At 37.0% G+C, this 25,643-nt stretch overlaps 1 long non-coding RNA gene across 8 annotated transcripts in view; it reads right to left on the bottom strand.

The window, feature by feature from the left end:
* The window catches only part of LOC105670434 (uncharacterized), a 139,786-nt gene that overhangs the window by 105,929 nt on the left and 8,214 nt on the right, over positions 1-25,643 (bottom strand). For 3 of the 8 annotated variants that reach the window (XR_010890836.1, XR_010890837.1, XR_010890830.1), the window contains exons 3-7: positions 24,503-24,871; positions 23,341-24,406; positions 22,547-23,216; positions 22,280-22,469; positions 20,580-22,112 (exon numbers count right to left, since the gene is read on the bottom strand). This is a non-coding gene — a long non-coding RNA (uncharacterized lncRNA). The remainder of the gene's footprint in view (positions 1-20,579; positions 22,113-22,279; positions 22,470-22,546; positions 23,217-23,340; positions 24,407-24,502; positions 24,872-25,643) is intronic. The other 5 variants (XR_010890831.1, XR_010890833.1, XR_010890835.1 and 2 more) reach the window with 5 other exon arrangements.

Raw genomic sequence — 25,643 nt, 5'->3', positions numbered from 1 at the left:
AATTTACACGATTTCTCTCCGAGTATTACATTTCACCGATCTATCGTTCGAAAGCAGTGCACCGATTTTTTCGACGAGATCAAGGGCCACTTTTTCCAACGTCTGTTAACTCTAACCGACTAGTAACTTTTCAGAATAGCCAACTTAAAACTCGAAACTTGTATATGCCGTCAATCCTAAAATCTTAGTATATTGATAAAAAGTTTATAGAAATTTACTGTAAAAAAAGATTTTCCTCCTTAATTTATTATTAACTTTTGATGATCATCGCGCATCTAATGATTACTCTTTTGATTAATAAAAGAAAATTAGTTGGAAACCCTGTAATTCTATCTTTAATTATACATAATAGATGTGACAAATCTTTTGCACCAACCAATGAATACGGAGATTCTTTGTAAACATTCGCGAGATTTATTTTTGAATTATACACTAAAATCTTTTGCAAGATAAAATCAGTTTTTTTCAAAGAAACACTTTATAAAACTAGATTGCTACAAAGCACACACCTTGAAAATATCATATATTAAAAAAAAATTATCAAATAAAAATACTATTTTGTATAAAAAAATTGTCTGTTTAAAATATAAAATGTTTAAAAAAGTATTTAGCATTTAAAAGCTACGCACTGCAATCAACATCGCGGAATAATTAAATTTAATTAGATTTTACATTCGCCTTCTTTAAAAGTGGAAAATTACCATATTGTCACATCATAAAAAAAATGAATATTCAAACTTTCGAAGCCAGCTCGCGCCAGCAATAATTTTTCCGACTGAGTTAATTTACTCATCACAAGCCACGGATCTTTTTACGGGGGCAAGGACCTTCCAAAACAGTTTCCAACGGCGTATACACGCCGGCATTGAATAAATTACGCGCTCCAATCCGGCGCGTGCAAAATCCACGCGGCATTAAATATGTAGACAGTGATACGCCGAGATAGCGAACACCTGTAGAAGGCCGTTGCAGGGCCCGGCCGTGAACGAAAAGGATTAAAGGGAGAATCGAGGTAAATACCTCTTCAGAGGTTTTCAGATCGCCGGCTGGGTGGCGCGATCAACAAGCGCGTGTGCATGAAGCAAACTTATTTATGCACTTGCCACTCTTCTCGATCGTTGAGATAAATTGATGCGTCGTGCTATTTTCTTTATGCTAATACCTGACGGCCTTCTGGCATTCGGGATAACGAAACGCGTCAAGTGAAACGCGAAACAATGTGAAGATTTTTGCCGTCGCTCACAGTGAGACTGAACGAAAATTTCGAAATCGCCGGTACTCAGATTACAATCGGAAAAATCAAGCCGTTAGATTAATTCTAAATATTTAGATATTAATATTACTAAATTAAAAACAAGAACAAAATGACACATCAAGCATTTGACAAGCTAAAAAAATCAATCGTAATTTGATTTAAATTAATACAAACGTGTTTAATAATGTTTAACGCATCAATAACTGTTCTCAGTGGCTTGCTTAATACTATTCTTTTATGTAAATTTGATTGATAGATTGAGAATTGAGTATTTGTATCACACGTCTAAAATATTCTTAACTTTTTAAATTTCAGTGTTTTATATAAATTTTGTTTTTAAATTAATTGTAAGCCATAAATTGAGGAAATTGTTAACATTGCCGAATCGTTTAATCTCCCCGAAGAGCCGCGCTAAACTTTCTATCATCATGCTGTTCGCGTCGTGAGCGTGGCTGTGACTCCGCGCTATAAAATCTTGCCTGCTTTGTTACCTCGCGTGAATTACGGAAAACAATAAATACGGTCTTAAAGTGCAGAGCGTACGCGGCGGTAGCCGACGCACAGAAGCGGCCGCAGCCGCTATAATCACCCACGGCTAATTCCTCCGATATTCGCGGAACGTGGCGAGTAAGGGCGTGATTAGGAAAACGCATCGTCCATTATCCGGCCGTCAGTCCATCGCGAGGGTTCGAGTGCCGTGAGGATAACCTGCCGAGAAGTGCATAAACCTCGGTTATGGCCCCGAGCGAGTGCGCCTAGTATGGGCATACCGCGCCTTCGGTGAAAACCGCGAATTTCGCCGTAAGCCCGGCACGCCGTAAACGATTATAAGGATTACCGGATTCCGTGAACCGTGTTTCGCCGCAGCGACGGCCCCCGGAGTGCGTAACGAGAAGCGCGAGATAGGAAATCGCGGGAAGACAGGGCGAGGACGCGTGTGGAGGTATTGATTTTCAATCTTGTTCCGCGAACGTATCTGTAAATCGATCCTCGGCAACCGGTCACCGGCAGCTTACGAATTACGAAGAGGCCGAGGCGCTCCGGCGTTCGTTGCAGTCACGCGCGGATATTAATCTCGCTTGACAGCCTGGCCTTTTGCGCACGGAAATTAAACTATCGGAATTTTAAGCCCTCCGTACGATTTTTTTTTTTTTCTAACAAGAGATTACATATTTTTTCCAAACACATGTTCTTCGCGCAAATTTCGAAATATATATTTTCAGTAAGTTTTCGCAAAGGCATTTTGCTTCATCTGAAGAATCCCTCACCGATACATTCGATTACAGAGGTAGCAACATTCTTTCTAACGTGAGAAATGGTTCGGATATCTTCTGTACCGAGAAGTTCATCACTTTACGAGAAAATTTTCGAGGAATACCTATGCACCTCATTATCCGCCGGCAATACGAGGCAGTACGGTCATTAATTTTCTTTCGCTCTAAATGAACGGAGGAAGTCGGAAGTTTTGCCCTCTTCTTATGCTGCGAGAAATCGAAAACGTTTAACGTTCGATCGCAAATTCCTGCAGCCGTCAGATTTCTCATAGCAATTTCTAATCTTAGTTTCTTTCCGCAGAAATTTATGATTCCCACTTTCACAGTAATTTTTAATTTTAAGCTTTGTGCGAAAAAAAAAAAACTAAAATATACAATCAGATAGGATCTGATTGTAATTAATTACAATTCGGCTGCGTTCACGCGCAGCTTTCAACTTTTTCAACACTTTTTGCGGCAATTTAAAATTCCAATTTTTTTCGGCAAGATGAATGTATAAACGAGATAAGATTTGATTATAGTTAACTGCGATATATTAATATTGATAACGTATAATGTTTTATGATTAAAAGTCGATTTAATTTTATGTGATACTTGTGGTACTGCGAGGTACCCTTCGCGACACGCGTAATGAGATTCAACGCTGTAAAACAAAGAGCATGCCCACCCGACATACACGCACGCGTGTACGGGACGCACGCGTCGTCCGTACGACGCTCCTTTCTTGCTGGTAGCTCCTTAAGGATCCGCCTTATCACGGGGCACGCGCTCACACCTGCCCTCTCCTTGCTCTGGCTTCCCTCATTTATTACCTTCATTACCTACCGCCGCTGTCTCGCTCCGATTCTTCCGCTACATTAATCTCGCGTTGTTATAATAAAAAAATCAGCCGTGACGGCGTATCGCGTTCGGAAGAATCCCCGAGTACCGTTATTGTAACGTGCGAGCGTAATATAAGAATGGAAATACCTCGTATTGTACATAATCATTATCTATTCGCAATTATTATCACGAATATTATTTATCAATGCTCTCCTTTCTTTTAACGGCGGTTTGCGTGCGGTGATAATAATTTGTAGCAATAATTTGTGATTATGCGACTTTCGTTGCAGTATGCGTAATATATGAATACGATTTCTCAGAATCACGATGGGTCAACGAAAATTTATAGCGACGCTCTTTCCTTATCGCTGAATCCGTACGCGCTGTTGCGAGAATATTATGAATATAGCGAGAGGCAAGTTTTATTGAAATCTTCGCGCCGGTGCCACCTTACGACATTGCTTTCGCGCTCGCAATTATTCTTATCGTTATATTAATGCGCCACGATATCATATTATCGGATAGCCGCGCGTGAAGCTGTTGAATAAAATTCAATAAGCTTTCTATAAAGTCGTTAATATAGAATGTTCTGTTATATTTGACAGATAAAATCGTCAAGTTTTATCTCACTTTAATTAAATACTTCGATAATTACAAGAACAGTAGATATGCATTTGTTCGACACATATTTCTCTTGTTAACAGTATAGTGACACTTGTTAAAATAACAAAATTGCAGAAAGGCGTAAATATTGATTAATTATACAAATACGGACAGTTTCTTGCGCAGGACGCAACGAAGCTACAGTGAAAATGCGTGTTTAATTAACAAGTGATCATTCTACGATTAATGCGCGGAGACATGCTTTTTTTCTGTCATTAAATTATAGATTAAACAACACTGAATATGTCACTGGTTACACGTCTCATTAACTGGTGAAAGTACCGTGTTACACATTTGATCCTCGCCGAGTGCGACGAGAACCAGCTGGCTCTCGTTCCTCGCAGCAGCAAACTCGCTATCGTTTCTTTTTTTAATATGGAATTCGAAGAAAGGGATACCATCTTGCAATATGTGCATAATAATTAATGAGACACTAACAAATACAAGAGTTACAGATGCTTTTGAAATATTGATTTCTTTCCCCGCCATATATAAAGATTTAAATAAAATTTATCTTCACTTACGCGTCTTGTATTCATATTTTAAATGTATTCAGGATGCAACAAATGTCCAAAAATCTATCTATCATATAAGTTTTATGTTTATTAAAGCAGAAAATGCAAAATGTGTATAGAATTATTAATAAATTTCAAAGAAATGCACATGCATAGATTTTTTACGCTTTGGTACCTTTGTGACAATTTAGAGAATTTGTTAATTTGCTTATTTCACTTTAATGCATTTAATTCAAGAAACTTTTGCAAATAAAAAATGTAAAAGAGGCAAGTTTGTAAGTCAAATTTATTTATGGGGCCTCACATTTATTTATTTATAAAAAAAATAATGAGCAGTAAATATCGATAAGCAGCAGTCCGAAATAAATGACTATTTCCGTTTCGCAATTTTACAAAACTCACCTACGAATTCACCGAATACTTTTCTTCCGCACGACATATATATATATTCTCCCGTGAAGAAACCAGTTCCATTCGATCGGGTATTTCTCACAGGTATAATTTCGGTTGCGTGATTCCCGATAACGGTCCACGGGCGACCTGTTGCGCGAATCCTGCATACGCGTGCGTCCAGAAATATTTCAGATACGCCAAAAAGGGAGACAAACGGCGATAATTTACGAGCCAATGCAAAGCCACGCGCAACGCTGGCATGACTCTTCTCTCGACGTCTCTCTTTTTCTTTCTTCCTATATTTTGCCGCAAGCGCTACCGCATTAACAAAGTGCAGAAAACCAAATTCATCGACGCGAGTAAAACTTTATGCAGCCGTATGTACTCGGCTTCCCTTAAATTTAATTTTTATAACGCAAACGGAAAATATACGATTCACCTGTGTGACCCTGCCTCATATAATTTTTATACTACCGTTGTCTTGCTGCTTGTATGACTTTAAATGTGCTTTTTATTTTCGATTTGGATAATGAATGTGTTGTTTATTGAGCCGTGATCGCATCTTAACACACAAATGTGATCCTTTGGTTCATAAAACTGTATCAATTTATGTCACAAAAATACCCACATAAAAGAGATATTTGATTAATAGTGTGTGTGTGTGTGTGTGTGTGTGTGTGCGTGTGCGTGTGCGTGTGTGTGTGTGTGTGTGTGTGTGTGTGTGTGTGTGTGTGTGTGTGTGTGTGTGTGTGTGTGTGTGTGTGTGTGTGTGTGTGTGTGTGTGTGTGTGTGTGTGTGCGATTCTTTCTTTTATTGCATTTTTATTGATTTTTTTGACTGACCAAAATTATTTTCTTTTTATAACACGTCAAATTTTTTGACAAAAAAGTGTATTTTTTTCTAATTAGACACAATCAAGTTGCTACACAGCAATCAATTTTTGAATATTTATCCAAAAATACGAATACCGTTACGACTTGTTTTTTCGGAAGAACTAATTGCACCTTTAAATGCGAAAGGATAATACACCGTGGCACGCGCCTACGGCCGGGGAAGACTAATTACAATTTATTTCGGATGTTTCCAACCCTCGTTACAACATCTACCAACACAAACGCGCACGCAAAATCATGCTATCAGCGGCGTGGAAATTATTTCGCACGAGTTCCCCAGCCGTAACATTCGGAACTTGATTGTGCGTCAGAGCTTAATTAAACGCATCAATTCAGTTCTCACTAAATTGTGGCTCCTATGCAAAATGCATATCCAGATAAAGCGTTTGCAGGTGCAGAAATTTAAGATTACGAATAACAATCAATTGTAATATGCGAAATGTTTATACAAAAAATTGTTAACTATCGCGTATAAAATAAAGATTTTTCTACTTTTATAGCCCGACAATTCTACAAAATTTTAAATCTTTGTTTCAATCCAATACAAAACAGGACAATTGCGAAGTAAAAAAATAAATTATAAAAAAGATTTTCAGAATTCATTAATGTCATTATGATATATTCATGTATTGGGCGTTAATTGAATGTCTTGTATTTATTTGATCAGTACATTATGGCGGATATAAAGCTTGTTCAATCGAAAAATTAAATTTAGTTTGAAGCACAAGCTAAAGTACGAGTATCCGACAATGAGAGAAGATTGAAGTTTAATATTCGATTTTCGATAAATAAAATGCACGTAAGGCGTGTTCAACTTTCAAATTTGCCTCTTTCACGTCCTTTTATTTGCGAAAGTTCCTCGAAATAAACACATTAAAATAAATTACGCATTAACGAAATCTCATTATTATATAAATGCTAAAGAGTAAACAATCTGCATCCTGATAGAGCGTTTGCAGGTGCATCTTAAAATTTTGTGTGTATTATTTATAATTTATAATAATTATTTCATCATATGTAATGACATGTATTGCGTACGTTTTCTCATTTCATGCATAAATATGCAATATAAACCTATAATATTATTAACTTGCTAAATAATCTCATTAAATGTTACACGCTACTCAATCATAATTAAGATTATGTTAATTGCTTCATCTACTTACACTTTTTCTTTCCTTTCCTCTCCTTCCTCCTTTCTCTCTTTTATCTCCAAATTAAAATCTACATTATCGTCTATAAAATATACTTATCAGTTCAATTATTGACAGTATAAAAAAATAAAGGCAAAAGATTGTGACTTTTTTTAATCACAACTTGTATGCGAAGCCACGAGCGTAATTAATACATTTTAGGCAATTTACGATGACGCGAAAATAACGATGCATTTCCTGCAATAAATTTTCCAACAAACAACTTGCAATTATATTTTGCTTTCAAAGCGCTTTCCTTGATTACAGTTTCGTCCCAACACACTTTACTCTCACCATTCCGGCTTTCATTAAATCGAGGATAAATATTTTTATTTGGCAAATTTGGCTGCAAAATGTAGATCAAATATTTAAGACACAAACATATTAAGACATATAAAAAAAAAGTATTGTAATGTTTATATGTATTTAATTGATTTATTAATTATTATAATTTATAGGTCGATTAATTCAGTTGCGATCAAAATAAAAATTCTGAAAAAATATATATTATAGAGTAATCTTGAAAATTGTGGGGAGAAGTGATAAATCTGATTACACCAATTCACGCCCTTTTGTAGTCGGCCGCCTATTCAATTTAATCTATGGCTCTCAGCGTGTCGTCGTCTGAAGCCTTTAGATTTATGCTTAAAAATCCTGATAATCTTGGAAGAGTCAAGTGCACTCAAAGAAGAAAAATTCTTTTCATTCATATCTTTCGAAGATAAAATTGGAAAAAAATACCGCCTCAACAATCTGTGGGAAACGGGGGTACCTTTTGCTTACCGATCTCATGTTTTAAGTGTTAACACAACATCCCACATTTATAATCGCTAAGCCAGCGCCCATTCAAGTCTACGCGCCCTTTCAGTGCAGCATCTATAGCCTCTAACTTCAGTTTTAAACACCGTCCACATCAATTTACGACGAGATGTGAAATACTGACTCGAAATCGATCATGTCAAAACAAAATCTGATAAACAATCTACTTTGGTTTCGAATAAAAAATTGCCGAAATCTCAATTTGGAAAAATAAATTTGACTTGATAAATATTTTGTCAAATATATTGTCGGTAGTTTTTACCGTCTTAATTTTAAATACGCAATAACAAATTCCAATATAATTATTTTAGAATTTCCATTAATCATCATATAAATGATTGATTTCTCGTTCTCACAGATCATATTTATTTAAATTCTACGCGTTAAGTTTCTCGAAGAGATCTATTTCACAACATGCACATCTTTACAGTGTGAATAAGTCATAATTCCGAGCATTTCACAATTCTTAACTAGGAATATCTTTTCTACGTTTTAAGTCCCGGCGAAACCTATAGCGTGTAATCCAACCCTTGTCAAGTTGCAGCACCTTCCGTGTCGCCCGAGAAATCGAAAAGACCTGCTCGAGAGGAAAGATTGAATTCGACGGAGATATCGAGGATGCTCATCCACAGGGCGCAAGACTGCATAATTCCCGTCCTAATTTTCACTCGATCGAATTCACCCCTAACCGAACTCCCTCTCGAAACGGAACGAAAGAAATATCACGTGTGATTTACAACTCTCCGAAGGCGGGGCTAGGCGGAGGAGGAGAGATAAATGTATTTAACGATTTTCCGTGGATTTTTTCGTGGTTAGCCGACCTCTCGTTGTCGTCTAGAGTCGCCCTATTTAAAAGGGCATAAATTACGAACGACCTGGCGACACAAAAGGCAATTCCCGCGGGGTTCGAACGCCCATTTGTACGTAAAATATTGTGACAGGCGTGAACAGTGACTTTCAAAGCGGCTGCTGGCCCGGTCCTTCAGGGTCTTGTTTGCATTAAATTGTACGTTGCTTCGGGGCGAACGACGAATTATAATACTTGATTAACCATCGTCCTCGGTGCAATACGCATTGTCCCCTGACTAGGGAAAAATTCTTACGTGCGCCGCGATCGCGATGACGATGAATAAAACCGCGAGTAGAAAAACAGCGTAAAGACGCAAGCGCGTTTGATATTGTTAAGAACGAAATTACTGAGGAATTCATCGTATGAAAATAACATGTTTTCCGAAATTGTTTCTTTTTCTTTCCATTAATATGCATTAGAATAAACAATAAAATTTAAAAAAAAGTAAATGGTATATAAAGAGTCAGACTAATTACCTTTATTACTCTCCACACACACTCTAAAAAGTGAATTGGAGGAAATGTTTTTCCTAAAACAAGCGTTTAATAATGAAAGATGTTTCAGATTTAAACATTTTAGTGTTTTAAATCTAAATATCCTGGTGTTTAAAATATTAAAAACGCTCAAAAGTGTAAATTTTGTGTTTGTAAATTAATTAAATAAATTAAATAAAATGGTTTGTTTTAATAAAACACATTTTAGCGTTTCAAAAATAAAGACAAGAAATTAAACACTTTAATGTTTTAAATTTAAACACTTTCTTTTATGAGTGCAGTTTTCAACTTTGATTGATGAAATGTTATCGTAAACATTTTGACAGCACTTGACTCGTGCGTATCGCTTTCTTATTTCTCGTACGAAATTTCGTCTGGATTTGACATTCGTGATGTGCCGTCGGCGATAAAGCGTCCGGTTATGAGAAAGATACCATGCGGAAGATTGAAATCAGCTCGATACCGTTGACTTCCGCAAAAGCAGCGGCTGCGGTGTCATATTTTGCATCGCCATTTTTCGTCGTGCCGTCTGCCGCGCTGTCGTATCGTAGATAGACAGCGAACTACCGTTCCCGCTATTGCCGCTGCATAATGTGCCCAAGACAAAGATAAGAAAGAACATTAATTTAATATTAATGAGATGAACAACGTTTCCGCTAATAAAATTCCGGTCGGAGGCACGCGAGCTGCGTCATCAGCTGTGCGCGAAGAAATCTACCGTTCCGAAAACAAAATTGCTATCATCGCGATGTTAATTATTAAAAATTAATTAATAAAAAGTTGTAAATTAATGATAAAAATTCATTAATATATTGAATACATTTCAATATAAATTATATATGTCATTATCATTGTTGTAATAGAATTATATTATTTTTTCTAGTAATAGAACACTTTTAGCGCTTGCAATGACCGAGAATATAAAGTACCATAATGAGAAAGTGAATAATATGCGCAATTCGAAATCTGTCCGTTCAATAATGAGACGCAATAAATGTGAACGGGCAGCATTTGGTGACAAATGCGCAAGAATTTTCGGCACACACTTTAAAGTAAATAAGTACAGTAACTAATGCCGTTACTTCGCCAGATAAGCTTGCAGCGACAATATCGAGAGGACCAGCGGCGGTAACCGGAGCACCGTTTTAACGCTCTCGCGCATGTTTCCCGATCGCCGGAGCCCGCGTGCACTTGGCCTTATTGATTGGCGTTATCTCCACGTTTCGTTTATCGCGCTCGGCTTAATCGATTCAATTAATCTCGGCTTTCGAATTGCGTGCGATTGCCTATGGGCGGCGCAAAATCGCTGCGCATTACTGATTAAGCGTATTCTTCGTATAGTATATATTCGTATAACGGTTGCTCCGTGTTTTATCGACGCGAGAACACGAGTATGACTGTCCCTACTGTAAATTGCGAATGATTAATCGCAAATGATCACTAACCGACTTTGCCCTTTTTTTCGCGATTTTCGAGAGCGGCACTTGTGCAACTCAGCCTAATGAAGACACTGTCTGTCGAGCGATATATCATACCTAAATCACTTTATATCTCTGCTGCCGAGAGGTCAGACCGCTGCCTCATGAACATCGAGATTATTGTAATTGTGTTTATTACCGCCATTACCACCGTTTAATAATCCCCTCGGCGTCTTAAGTCCTCCCCGTTTTGTGGCTGCGTATAGCAGCGGTTCTCAATGCGCGATTTTTTCTAAAAATATCATTCTCGCGGATAATGCAATAATATTATCGTTAAATTCAGCAATTTATCAATATTGTGCTAAAGAACGCTGTTTATTATTCATATTTTTCAGAAATATCTATTAATGTACTTTGATCCATAAATTAAACTCTAAACTAGAAATTCCTAAATTAAGAGAGTTTCCTCTTACAACATATTTTTAATATAAACTTTAAGCTTTTATTATATCAGCAATTACGTACGTGACTTTTTACGGCAGCATCTTTTATTTTTTATTATTTAAATATAAGCTAAACTTTAAACTTCTATTTCTTATTTTTTGTTATATTTTCATTCTTACTTTAATTAGCGCCAGCAAATTATTAAAACGGTAACGTTTGTAATATATTGTAGAATTGTTGTATCATGTTACATTTTTGTATCAGAGAAATAAAGATTTGTACCGGCACGCGTTTAAAACTTTTGTCGAAAAAATTTTAATACGCCACCGCTGTGCACCTTGTAGTTCTTTTAAAAGCGAATACAAGCTGCTGTGTTGGCCCCTGTTCCTGTTGGATAGGCGAATTAATCTAACGTGTCGATCTCTACTGGATCAATTTTGCGCATCACTGACCCAATGTCGAATTTTCGGGACAGCATAGTGCGCTAGCACGGCGGCCCGTCCCCTTTTTGCACGTGCCAATTATTACGAGGCCCATACGGCCTCCGTGGAGAAGGGCCTCTAATATTTGCAACGTAAAAGGAAGAAGGAGGCCCAGCGAGGAGGAAAGAAGGTACGGACGGCGGGGGCGTACGATATCGGTTACACCCCGTCTGGAGTATTAATTACCCCAGTGAGGCCCATAAGGCCCCGGCGCGTGGCTCCCGCCGAGTCGTCCGCATTATCGAAAGTGCAGCCTCGGAGTGCAGCAGTTGGCCCGCGGGCCCTCGGGACGACGGGGCCCTGACATAAGGCGCGGTGTACGCGGAGAGGAAGGATACGTAGAATATATTGGTCCTAGGCATGTGTTAATAATCGACGAAATTAGCGCGACGATACTGCAATCGATATCGAATGATTTACAGGTTGTACTTTATCCGAAATGCGCACTACACGACACGAATTTCTATGCGAGCTGTCCAATTAATAATTTTCATCTACGCAAGTTGTACATTGCACCCTCGCGACGTGTTATCTGGTGAATGTAAATTAAAATAAAGCTGCGCTACTTCACCGATAAACGTGCGTGAAAAGCAATATTTTAACGTTTCATTGTTGTTAAATGCTTGCTGTTAATTGAATAGAAAACAAAAGGAAATATTCTCGTTTGACATTGTTTCTACCAACACGTGATACATTTTTCGCAGACACACGAAGAAACAAAAAGCCTCTTCTGCGCTCACAAATGTATATGCATGCACACTCTCCTGCGCGTTCACAATGAGTGGCTACACCCGTTCGTCTTCTATTCATACGTTTGCATGCTGGCAAACCACCTGCACCCGAAAAACCTGCCGGGGTTTGGGTTACTCGAGTCCCGGCAGAGGCCTTTGCACCCGCGCGCGGCCTTACGAAGTACGTCTAATCCTTACCCACGTGATCCCGTCTAATCCAAAGTCAAACCGGTAGCGAATCCACGAGTGCGGCTGTCCGTAAAATGATCAAAAACATATTTGAGAAATGTCACGTTGAATAATTTAAATCATAAATAGATCGCGACTCTTATACCACGCAATTATTAAATATATTCTTATTTTTGCGTTGAAAAAAGCGTGTAATAATTATCAACATTTTAGCAGACATTATGAGAATCGCAATTTTGTTTCGGATAAATCATTCTCACTTAAAGCCATTAAAAGAAAAACAAACATCTGTATTTGAAATATATTGCCATTTCAAGTGTAGAAGAAAAATTTTGTCGCGAATATAATTTTTTTATACCAAGTTCTTTTGTGCTACTCCAAATCTTTCTTTCTATCTCTCTCTCTCTCGCACGCGCGCACACACGCATAAATTTCACATTTTATGAGCAAGCTTGCGTGCTGCTGGGCGCATCGGTACACACGAACTCGCGGACATGAAAAACGTATCGCTGCGAGCTGATAAAAACCTCCTGTGAATTCTCTTCCCTTCCCCGTCTTTTTAATCCTTTTTCAATTAAACGAGAACGTCCGCAATCATTAACATATGTCATTGACACATACACAAAAACGCCTTCGAAACACGAGGTCCATTATCTCTAATAATAACGCGTGTGATTATCGATCGTCGACGAAAAAAAAAAAAAAAAAAAAATGCTGCTCTTTATGGAAGGTATACTTTATAAACTGGGAAATAGAGGAGAAGACAGACGACGACTCGCAGTCGATGGAAATTATTTAACAGCGTTTAATGAAGTGGGTCATCGCTGATTAGCCGGGAGAAGAGTAACTCGCGTCGCTCGCTAACGATAATGATCGCCCGGCATACACCAGGATGAAGCGACCATACGTGCGCCATATACGAAGCTGTAAAGTAGCAGTTTTCGCGCGCGAGCACGAGCGCGTAACACGACACCCAGAGCAAATAAAAACACCGGCCGGCCGGCGCGATGCGGCACGAAGACACTGGAAATTGTGTAAAAGCCGCGGCGAGACAACCCCCGCGAACGGGGCGGCGGCCCGCTCTTGCGTGCGGGAAAATTCTTGGAATAATTCATTCGGGCCACGCCGAGAAGTTATGTCGATCGTCATGAAAACGTTCCATAGATATTATGTATCATACTTCACGCGAATATCGACGAGCGGCTCCTAAAAATTATGATTTTATCAAGACGGTGACGCATAAAATTTGTCCCATTTTGCGCAGAATTAAAAAAAAAAAAAAAAATAAAATTTGGAAAAACATTTTTCTGCACGGTCTGACAACTTTTCGGCAAACGCAATTTTTTTATTCAAATAACTTGATTTTATTACAATATTAATGATATGAAAGATTAAATAATATTAATTCCATTACTATTATTTTAGAAATCTCATAATGTAAAAATGATGAAGGAAACAACATAGAAAAAATATCCAATGTTTATGTTGATTAAAAAATTGTGCTCACTACACACATGGCGTCTACTTTGGAAAGAAAAAGAGGACATGGAATTGGAATTACAAACACAAAGATTGCAATCAAGTTCTTAACTCAGCCAGACGATCTTCCTAATCAAATCCTGATTTCACGGTGGAACGCCTATACATTGCGCTTTCACAAATAGAGACACCAAGAATACGCAAATCTGCTGGGAAGAGCAGAAAGACAGAAAAAGTAAAGGGAAGTGCGCGAGGAAGGAGAGATCCGAGAGAGAAGAGGAAAGGGAATAAACCTCGCGAGAGAGTGAATTGACTCGTAAGGGCACGTGCCCCATTGAGATTCTCCCTTCTGCGATTTTTGCGGGGCCCTACGGGGCCCTCATCGCGGCCGGCGTTACATCGCGTTGCCGTTGTCGTTGCCGTTGCTGCGGGCATGCTGAGAGCGCGGGGCGGTAAGTGTCATCGCACCCGAAAACAGCTGCTCCGGCCGGGGCCCTCGGGGCCCTTTGGCAGCCGGATGCCCTCCACTTAAGACTCACTCCCCTTCTGCCTCTACCCTTCTCTCTGGGTATCTGACAAATCCGATCTTCCGCAAAGCACAGCATGGCAGGGAGGAGGGTGAGGGAGAAAGTCGGGGGGAAAAAAAGGAGAGAGAGAGAGAGAGAGAGAGAGAGAGAGAGAGAGAGAAGATGGAGCGGAAGAGAGAAAGAGACGAGAGAAGAGGCCCGCCGCGCCGCCGGTCGGCGAACTCTGGGCAACGGGTTGAAAGGGACGTCCGTACGACTAATTGCGCTGATTTTTACGAGACTCGCGGATGGCGAAGAACGTGGTCTTGATGGTTCCTCGCACGTCTTACATACGCCCGGTTGTATCGGAATTTATTATAAACAGCTGGCTCTTCCCTTCTTATACATGTTCAACCTGTCATAAGTACGCCGCGCTTCGTTAAACTAATATAAATGCGACTTTTTCATCTCGATCAGAAATATCAATTAACAGTTTTTGCAGCGATTAAAAGTCTGTACGAAAAAAATTAGGATTTTCATTCTTAAAAAATATTCTTGTCAGAGTAAAGACAGAAGAACGCAAATAGATAACAAATTTAATTTGACAGGTATTATTGAACTAAATCCCTTCAACGTCTTCTTCGTGCAAACGATATCGCTCTTTTTCGTCGAACATTCGACAAAACGAATGCCGAAGGGACGAAGCATCAGAGAATCGAGAGGAGACACAAATATCGAGGGCTCAGTCGATGAACTCTCGAGACACGCGCCGTGTTCGTCGTACCAACATTGTATTTTAATTAGCAATTATTAAATCAAGATCACGTGGATTGATAATATCGTGAAAACATTCCGTTAAAAGTGAAATTAACGAACGCGCGCTCGTTGAGCCGGCCGGCACAGCTGACTTCGATTATCGGACAAGTGTAAAAGAATAAAAAGCCCGTTATAATCGGCAAAATAATCGCTGTCACGATATAACACGCAAAAGTGTTCTACGTTCGATGCACTCGGGGTTAAAGACACCCGCCGACCGCCGTATTCCGCTTCCTTCTAACTTCGATCCCGGTCCTTTTTATTTCTCCCTTTGCGCGTGCCTCTCCCGTTCCCTCCTGCGCTCGCCATACTTTTAACCGTGGCGATACAGATCTCACACGAGCTTCCTACCCGCGGTCAAGGAACCTTCCGCTAAAGGCCCCGAGGGCCCCACATTTCACGCGGGCATGACACCGATGCGTTCTTAGCAGTGATTTTCTCAAACCGAATTCCCCGTCATTTGGCCCCGCCGCTCGCTCCGAGCGATTGTATGTTACATTTTTCCTCGGCTTCTTTTATGTCTTGCGGTGCATTTGCATAAACAGAAGAGGGCACGTTGCAAATGAGTGTGTGCGATCTCTTTCACAATTTTTCGGTGATTAGTATTCGGCGTGTAGCGTGAAAGAAATTCTTGCGGTCAACTTTGAGAATCGCAACTTTGAATTGATACACTCTTTGAGTAATTGAACCATATGCGACCGAAATTATCATCATTTAGCGGTTTCCTTCGTTTTGCTCGGCCCTCTTAATGTGTATTATACACGCTCGTTTTAGTGGTTTAATGCAAAAATTATTTTGTAGTTCGCAGAAGAGAAGTCTACCGTCCATATGCTGAAACGCCGGATGGCTCGATTAGTCGAAGACTAAATCGATGAAGCATCGACAACTTAATTATATCCTCCGGGCGTTTATACCACCGTTGTGGATTTAATGAGCACGCCGCGTCAATTGCAGCGCACTCGCGATCGCCGATGCACTTATGCGTAAGATTGAATCGTGCATCACACGTCACATAAAAATACTTAATCATTCACGCTATTTGTGTGGTCAACTCGAATCGCCCGCAACTTTTCAATCAAAATTTTTAATTCAGTACCGAGATTGGCTCACATTGGCTCAATAATTAATTCTAAAACGCTTTTAATACGAAGTATAATTAAAACTAGCGCGCTGCTTCTTACTTAAAAAAATCTGTTTACCTTCGCAATAACATCAACGATCGGCAGCTCCCAATATTTGAAATTAAAAATATCGAAAGGACGGAGATTAATTGCAAGTATGCTCTGATACGGACTTATGTGCACATTAGGACACATTATGCGAGGTAGCAGCTACTTAACATTGAATATAATTGCGGTTTATGGACCACGCTTGTTGACCACGTTCCATAATGACTTAATATCGAGTTTAATGATGAGTCACGTTCGACCCTTCCTCGTGCGAGCAAAAAAAGGAGGAACCAGGAGAAGCGACGATTTTAACGAAAAAAAGCGGCGGCGACGACACACGCGGAACATTACGGTGCCCTTTTATTAACAATATTGTGTGCCCACGAGTAAAGTAATTTTCTCCTCTCTTTACAGTTTTATTAATTTTACTCTCCCGTTCGCGCTCAATCCCGTCCATCAGATTTATACCTTCCGCGATTATAAAAAACGCAGATTCGCGAAGATAAAAGCAATATCTAATAATAACAATAATAAATGAAGTAATGACGAAGTGGCGAACGGCGCGGCGGCAAAGTGAAAATGTTTCGCTGCGGGAATTTTTGCGAAATTGCAAGCGCATCGTGCGAAGATGCTTCGTCGCTCGTAATGGCAAGTGCGAAAGCGAGTGTTTACGAGATTCCATAATGACAGGCTCTTGTGTGAGCTCTGAGGCAATTAGCGGCGCTTCTTGAAGATATTTAGATGAGTCTGACGCATCTTCCTCCTTTGCTCACACAAGCTTTTGAACTCTTACTTTAGCAACTTGATACGTTTGATGTATCTCCTCCCACACCATTAACGAGATTTTTCTGAGACATTCGCGCGATTTTAACGTGAGTCACGTTTTTTGCAGTGAATGTAAATGCACGTAATAGGTTCAGTACATCCCACATCTATCAATAATAATATGCTGAATAACAATGTTCAGAAAATAAGTTAGAATTCGAATTTTACGATTTAAGATTAACTGTAAGTTGTGTGAAAAAAATACTTAAAAACCCAAAGATTTTTTCATAATCAAAAATAACGTATTAAAAAGTTTATTCATTAGTAAAAAATTAATCAAAATTGAAAAATATAAATATTTGAGATTAATCTTCACAAAAATAAATAGAAAAAATATAATATTTTAATTAGGACTTTAAAACTTCTTTTCGTTCTCTCTCTTTTCCTCAGTAATTCATTATTTTCATTTTCACATAGATAACAATTAAAAAAATAACTTTATTACAGTCACAATCTTAGAATGCCAATAAATCTGTACAAGAAACTATTCGATTGCACAATGTAAAAAAAATGCAAACAAGAAAATTTCACAAAATAAAATAATTTGACAAAAAAATTGACAGTTTCGAGCACGACAACTGAACATTTAAATCGAATTACCGAATCAAAAGCTATAAAAAAAATCTCCATAGAAAAGAGCACGGTACTCTTTTGTCCGATTCGCTCTTTCTATCCTTTCGTGTCTCCGTTAATTCCGTTATTCCGTTGCGTCGCGCCGTAAAAATATTTCAGTACGGGAATTTTTGCAATAACATCGTCCGTTCGCGCGTATATCAGGATTACCGTAAAAGAAATAGCCGATGTAGTAGCCGATTCGTTGCTCGTATCGGCACGCGCGACAGCAGATGGACATAAAAATCATTCTTCGGCAAAAAACCGGAAGGAATACCCGGTTTGTTACGGAGCCACGATTCGCGTGCTACAGATCGCAGTCGCGGCTAACCCCGCTGTATCGCTCCGCTGCACCTGCTGATGCCAATAGAGCGAACGGTGCACGTGCTCTCGCGCGTGAACGCACGCGCTGCAACCACGCTAGCAATCCACGTGGTACCGGATGAAATTTGCGTGCCAAAAATTCATGTGTCAAACAACCGATTGTGTACTCTTTTTTTGGCAAATAGAAATATCAGAGAAAGAAAGAGTAACGAAAAAAAAATAAATCTACATATTTCGAATTGTGCAGCTCTGAATTGTTTGATTCATGCTTTCATTATTATAATATAAATAAACAAAATTAAAAAAAAATAATAATACTATAACTAATACAAAAATCTCGTATTATGAAAAAAAAATAGAAACTTGGTAATTCAAAACTTTTATTTGAATATTTTGCTAATCGAGGCCAACTAATCCAAAAGCAAAGATTTTTAATAACTCACTTAATGACTCATAAAGCTTTTATAATTCATATATCGTCTGTCAGTCTAACAGCCAACGAAATATTACGTATCAACAGACAAGCACCTGTTACACAGTGTTACGTTCACCTTAAGCAACGTTTCATCAGTCAAGATCTCAGCTGGCCTCACTGGCCTCGAAAGTTTTTATTTTCTAGATCTCGTAAAAAACCTCACATCTCTGTGTGAGTTTTAGCAATCAATGTATTATGAATTTATACGGAATTTATATATTAAAAGAAAATTTATATAGTTATTCTCTCTTTCTCTCATACATTTTTATAGAACCCCATCCTTATTCAAAAATATTTCTCCCTTGAAAATTATTGCGACACATTACTGACAGCAAAATTATACATACGTCATCACGTTAGAGATGTTTTTTTTCTCTATTTTAAAAATACTTCTTATTTTAAGTCTCCCTAAACGTTTATTTTTCACACGGCAGTAGATTTTTACGCGAGAGATTAGGTGTTAGCATGAAAACTGTTTACTAAGAAGAAAAAAAAAAGAATTTTTCACTTTTTGTAGACGTAAAATATTACCACCACCCCGAAATTTATCGTGCCACGGGGCACACCTGTTACCTTTTCGCCGCGCGAGCCCTTTCGATCCTTCGGAGCCACCCAGCGTCGCCGAAGGGTAAGACTCACGTTCGCGTAAGATCGCTCATCGATCGCGCTCGTCCACGCTTCTTTATCCGCCACTTTATTTTCATTATCCTACCGCCGCGCCGAGCGTGATCCCGCCTAGAACGAAGAGAGGAGGCTTACAACAGCCCGTCGCTGCCGCCGGCCAAACCCGATACCGATCGCGAGAGCACACACCGCCGTCATCGGCGGAGTGTATCCCGCATAATGTACGCGCGCGGCCGCCACGAACTATATGACACGGCAAATAATCGTTCGTGGTGCCAGGCAGATATACGCCGCCGCGCGCTCGAGGTACACACGAAAGATCCGATATACCATAGAGCAGTGCAAACAGAACGGTCGGCGCTCTTCGTGGTTCGATTAGGAATCAGGAGACAACTCGGGAGGCCAGCCAACGGCCCATATCACTTGCCATTGTTTGCACACGGCCGAGCGAGGAAATTAAGCGCTACGTATATGTGTGTATATGTGTCGCGCTAACATTTTATATCTAAGCGAGAAACTGCGGAAGAGTCGCGTTTCACATCTACGAGTGGTCTCAATGATGTATACTGTGTAGCTTCTCTTATCGAAAAAAACAACTTTTATAAAAATGCAGAAACATCTTCAAACATATAAGATGCTTAGTTATTTTTTTAAATCCTACCTTTTTAAGTGTTGAGAAATAAAAACGCTTTATTACTCAAAATAATTTCTATGAAGAAAGAACTAATTTACCCCGAATTTATGTAAAAACAGTATTTCGGGATTTTTCGGGATGCTACATTCAAAACTCTGTGATAAAAATTCTGTGATCCTAATTTATAAACCCAATGTAACAGTCAGGAAATCGAAAAAGGTTTTATGCAAAAGTTCTTTCTTTTCAGAGAATTTTAGAAATTTATAATTTAAAAATTAAGATACAAATTTGTAGGTTAAGAGTAAAAATTGAAAAACTTGAGGTAAAATGTAATGAAATAAACGAAAAAAGTATTCATACCTTAATTTAAATATGATGTACAAAGTAGAATTTCAAAATTCAATAATTTTTTTTGTTTTATACGAATAACATTTTCATGAATTTAAAAATGGTGTCAGTTTTGAATTAAATAACCATAAAAACTCATATACATCAAATTGAAAGAGAATAGAGAATTCTTTTAAATTATCCATTATTCTGTTAGACTTGTCATATTGGATTTAAAAATTTTGATTAGATTCGAATTCAGCAATTTCAAAAACCTATGATAACTAGCGATCAATTTTCAAATGACATCCTATAAATATACATATCTGTATCTTCAAATAAAATGGACAAACCTTGTATCTTAGACATTCCAAATCCAGCACTGGTAAAGATCTATATTGAACGTTCATTTCTCTTTGCAAACATTCATATGTATTTAATTTTATGAATCCTTCACGGATCAGTTTTGCACAAGTACGCTGAGCTTGCTCGATGCAAGGAGAAAAAGAGCAGAGTTTTCCACCTGTTAAATAATAGTTAATGTTACATATCCTGCATAATAGATATATGCAGAACATACAATTTGTTTTACTTTGTGCGATGCGTAACTACATCATTAAGTTTACTTATATCTTTACGTATTGTAATCTTCACTGCAGACATAATACTCGCACGTAGATAGCAATATATTTTTGTTATAAAAATATTAATCAATACATTTTAAAGATTAAAGAAATTAAATTTAAAGGCATTCTTACTTTTTTCTTTCAAAGCAATAGTAGCATGTTCTATAGCTAACCATGGATGTGAAAAGTCTAAAAAGACTGCGTCAACCTTGTGCTTCAGGTCTTCTCCAAATCCTTCTAAGCAAATATCTCTTTTTCTCAAAGTTACATAATTGCTTAAACCATGTCTTTCAAATTCTGCACTGGCAATAAATACGCGTTGTTCGTGAAAATCAAAAGTGTACAAATGACCATTTGGACGTATTGTTCGAATAAGTGAATGAGATAGAGAGCCACTGCCAGTACCTAAATCATAAAGATTAAAATTTTTTCCTTCAAAGATAAATATTATGCTATCAAAAAAATAAATATACAAGCACAAAACAGAATATTACAAAATTGAGTAAAAATATTCTTAGTATACATATTTAATTATTTTCTACGTAATCAGCATTCTTGTCAAGATATGTTTGTGGCCTAGACACAAATTTTTTAACTTTTACATCATCAGATTAGTTTGTGCACTCCAATCAGTAATCTCATTTTTTGTCATCAAACTTTTTAGATGTTTCATAGTATATTTCAAACATTGAAAAAATTTGAATATGCAATTTGGAACAAAAGATAAAGAATGCTGACATGTGACATCTGCTTACTGGGTAGATTGCATATCATAGAAGTCACATAAGCAGCAGTTGTTTAACTAAAAAATTTATTTTTACCAAGATTTTTATTTTTATTTCTAAGAAAATATTTTTAGCTGTTAAGAAGTTTAACGAAAATGGAGAGAAAAGATGAAATCATGTAATTGCATGTGCAAGTTATGTAGTTTACATCAGAATAAAAAAATTGCCTAGACTGAACTAACTTAAAGTGATAAGTATGGTGATTACTTAGAAACATACATACATGCACACTCTCTTCCTTTGTGTGTGTGTGTGTGTGTGTGTGTGTGTGTGTTTTGTGTGTGTGTGTGTTTGTTGTAGCTTGGTGCAATTAAGCCAATAAATTTCCTCGTGATATTACAGTACAGCTTGTAAGTTTGTTAATTACGATTCGAGTACAATGTGCTGATTCGAGAAATGCATTATCGTCTTGGATGGATAGACCTCTGAATTCATGTTTTCCTGTACCTAATCCGTTGGCGAGTGTCCTACGTTCCTAAAACATAAATCATGTCAACATCGAAACAATATAGAAATTCAAAAAATCATGAAACAACTGGAGAATAGCCGAAACACTGCAGCATTTCTTACATCTCTTATTATATTTTTTACAGCGTTATCTTAAAATAAAATGCTTGTTGATAAATGATATTTTCTATTTACACATCGTTAGATTCCCTGCTGATGTATTTTTTTATTGACCAGCACCGATATCCTCCGAAAAAATTTCGCAGAGCGTCATAATTACTCTTGAACCTGATTCTTGTCCTCGGAAACAGGCATCAATATTGAATTGAAGCAGACTGCCAAGTTGTATGGATTCATCATGTTCTTCTTCGAGAATTCCAAGAAACTGTTCAAGAGAGATCACAGTATAACATCTTTATCCCGTACATATACATATTTACTTTTGGTGGAAAAATAACTTACTTATTGAAAAAGGCAAAGAAATGTCGCATAACAATTATGACCAGCTTCGGTAGACTCAGTATGCACTTTTCATTTTGTCGAAGACTTGCTTCAACCACATCCCCCAGCGCATCCTCGTTGCGATAAAATTTATTATATTTAAATAATTATTTACCATATTTTAATAAATTTTTATAGAACAGAACGTAGTTAATTTAAATATTATTTCCAATTGTAATTTGAATAAAAGCGAGAAAAAAGAGATTTTTGTTTAACACCAACTATATGCATTTTATTTCTTACATTTTGAATATCTTGAAAAAGAATTATTGTTGTATTTCATCTATAAATAGAAATTTTAGAAATAAAGGTAAACAACATTTGCGCCATAATTTTAAACATTTTATTTCCAAGTTTTTCTTTTTTCTTTGATGCAAGAGTCATTTTATTTCCAAAAAGTGATAGATTGAAGTACCGAGCGCAATGTGTTTCTCGGCTATTTGTCTACTTGCCTACTTCGTACACTTTTATTGTCCTCCGAATATTAATGCGACGATCAATATTTTACTGCACGACTGCCCTTCGTACGCGGCAAAGGAAAAAAAATAGTCTTGTTACTTATTATGAAGTAGAACTTTTCAGTCTCCAGTTTGTCAGTTCGCAACTTGATTTACAGCGTCTCCTCGGGAGCCTAGAGATAGATAGAACGGCATTCTCGTCAAAATATCTCGAATAAACGTAATTTTTGGCGATTAACATCTCGAGCACACTTGCTTCTGCGATTTTCAGAGTCCTCCACATTTCTTCCGACTTACAATTAGTTTATAAAGATGTCATCCTTTACTGCAGCTGCTGCAGCTGTTGCTTCATTTCCGAATGCAATATCTTCGGCATTTTGGCTCAGGCATTTATCGAAAACAAATAAATCGATAAACTATAATTTAGTAATGATAATAATTGTGAAGACTTAATAAATACAAACTTCAAAAACATAATTTATAATTATTCTAAATAAATTTTTCTTTTCTATGTTTGTGACTTTACTTTTTATGTCATGTAAATTATTATAACAAAATTATATATTTAAATCAAAACAATGATTACATTTTCAGAAATTAATTAGGAATTTTTATACAATTATTCTGTATTATAAATTAAATTTTCATATTTGATTAAAATATTATAATAACAATTAAAAATTATTAACAATAAGAACTTATTTCGAACTCAGCTCATACCTTGTCTTCACGTTGTCCTTGAAACTTGAACTTTTTGAGAATCATGAAGACTGTGTGATGAGATTGCAATAATCTCTGTTTACCCCCAAAAAGTAACACAGTTTTCAGTTTAATTCAGTAAATTTTATGTCTAATATTTCAAGACTCTTTTATTACTTTTCAGCAGTATATTTTAACTTTCCTTATATTTCGCAGCATAACATTAAATTTTCATACAAAAAATTATGATTTATTTTGAAATAGATTCAGTAATTTTTCAAAAACTTTTATTTTATTTTTCATTGATTTTATAATACTTTCAGCAAAATCCATCAGGGTAATTACAAGTTTTCATTTAAAAATCTTTTAAATTCAAGTTTTTTTTTTTAATTCTAATTCTTTTAATTGTACATCTTAACTTTATTAATTTTAATTCTTCTTTTTTCTAAATTTAATAAAATTTCTTTTTGAAGATTTTTTTCTTCTTTTGTTTGTCTTTCGGCTGGTCGAGTGCAGTCCCTCACTGGAGCTTCATTTGGGCTCAGTACACCGCACAGGTGTGAGTTGGGTGTACACAAAGTGTTTGAGCCAGTTGGTGTAATCGGTATATTCTCCTCTTCTACCCTTATCTCCGCCGAAAAAATTTTGCTGACGTTTTGTTCATCTAAAACATATTAATATAAAATATATATTAACATTATAATAATAACAAAAGCTATAAATTATTAAAAATTATATACATAAATTAATTTGTACCCACAATCAAAAGCAGAAGGGTATCCTTGTATGGATAAAGTCAAAAACGATGCAAGAATTTCTTCCGCAGAAGTAAATATTTTTGTAGGTTCTCCAATTGTTTTTATTTTATTTTCAATTTTTTTTTTAAATTTTTTTTTATATCTTTGTATTTTGATTTTAAATGTTCTTTTTTGCGAAGAGTCACTCCACTGTGAGAATTAAATTGGTTCGTTATTTCATTCCAGCACTCGTCCTTTTTTTGCCACGTTGGTTCGTCGGTTAGTGTGCATTCCACAATATCTTTGTGTTCTTTGATTATTGTTATTAAAATTATAATCTCTTCCGAAGTAAAATTGATACTTCTCTCTCTTTGTAATCCAGCCATTTTTAACTGCAAATATAATTATTATTAAACTAAGCTCGCAAATTTTTAATCGATGAAATAGCAGGAGGATCTCAAGCCAAGAAGATAATAGTTCTTAAAATCTTTTATTGTACCAATGTACCTATACAGGCTTCTTTCGAGAAATATTACTATGTTGTCCATGTTTAAATAGATTAAAAATAATTCAATTCCATTTGGAATTAATAAACAGTTTCTGTTATCACATTTGGAATTTAAGCAATTCGCATTTGCAATCCGCTAAAACATTTTAATTTTTCATAGATAATTTTGGAATATTAAATTTTCATAAAGAGAGATTTCTGAATTTACCGTAGAATTTGCCACAGAAAGAAAAACGCGGTTTCTGATACCGCCTATACGTCCAGATAATGGCTTCTGTTGTATCGCTATCGTTAAATAAGCACTCGTTACTGCTTTACTTTCCTGCGCTTTGAAATTTTTACGATATACCACGCAAACCGCATGTAAAGCAGGGTAAACAACGGCGCGACAACTCTTTGCAGCACGGATGCATTTGATTAGGAATCAAGAGCGTCGCGGGTCAGTGTAGTTCGCAATATTTGCGCACGAAACGATTGCGGGCAAGAATTATGCGCACCGCTATTCGTGTCTCATACTGATTATACGAAATAAACAAAGTAAAAGCGATCGATTTTTCTATTAAAAAAAAAATCCTAAACGAAATCTTTTATGTTAAAAAACATTTACAACTATAGTTTGAAAATAATGACTAAAGTTGGTCTGACCGAAGAAAAAC

This window comes from Linepithema humile, chromosome 6 (assembly GCF_040581485.1).
Source record: "Linepithema humile isolate Giens D197 chromosome 6, Lhum_UNIL_v1.0, whole genome shotgun sequence".
Lineage (NCBI taxonomy): Eukaryota > Metazoa > Arthropoda > Insecta > Hymenoptera > Formicidae > Linepithema > Linepithema humile.
The sequence above is the reverse complement of the archived record's forward strand: the minus strand, read 5'-3'. Positions and strand labels throughout refer to the sequence as shown.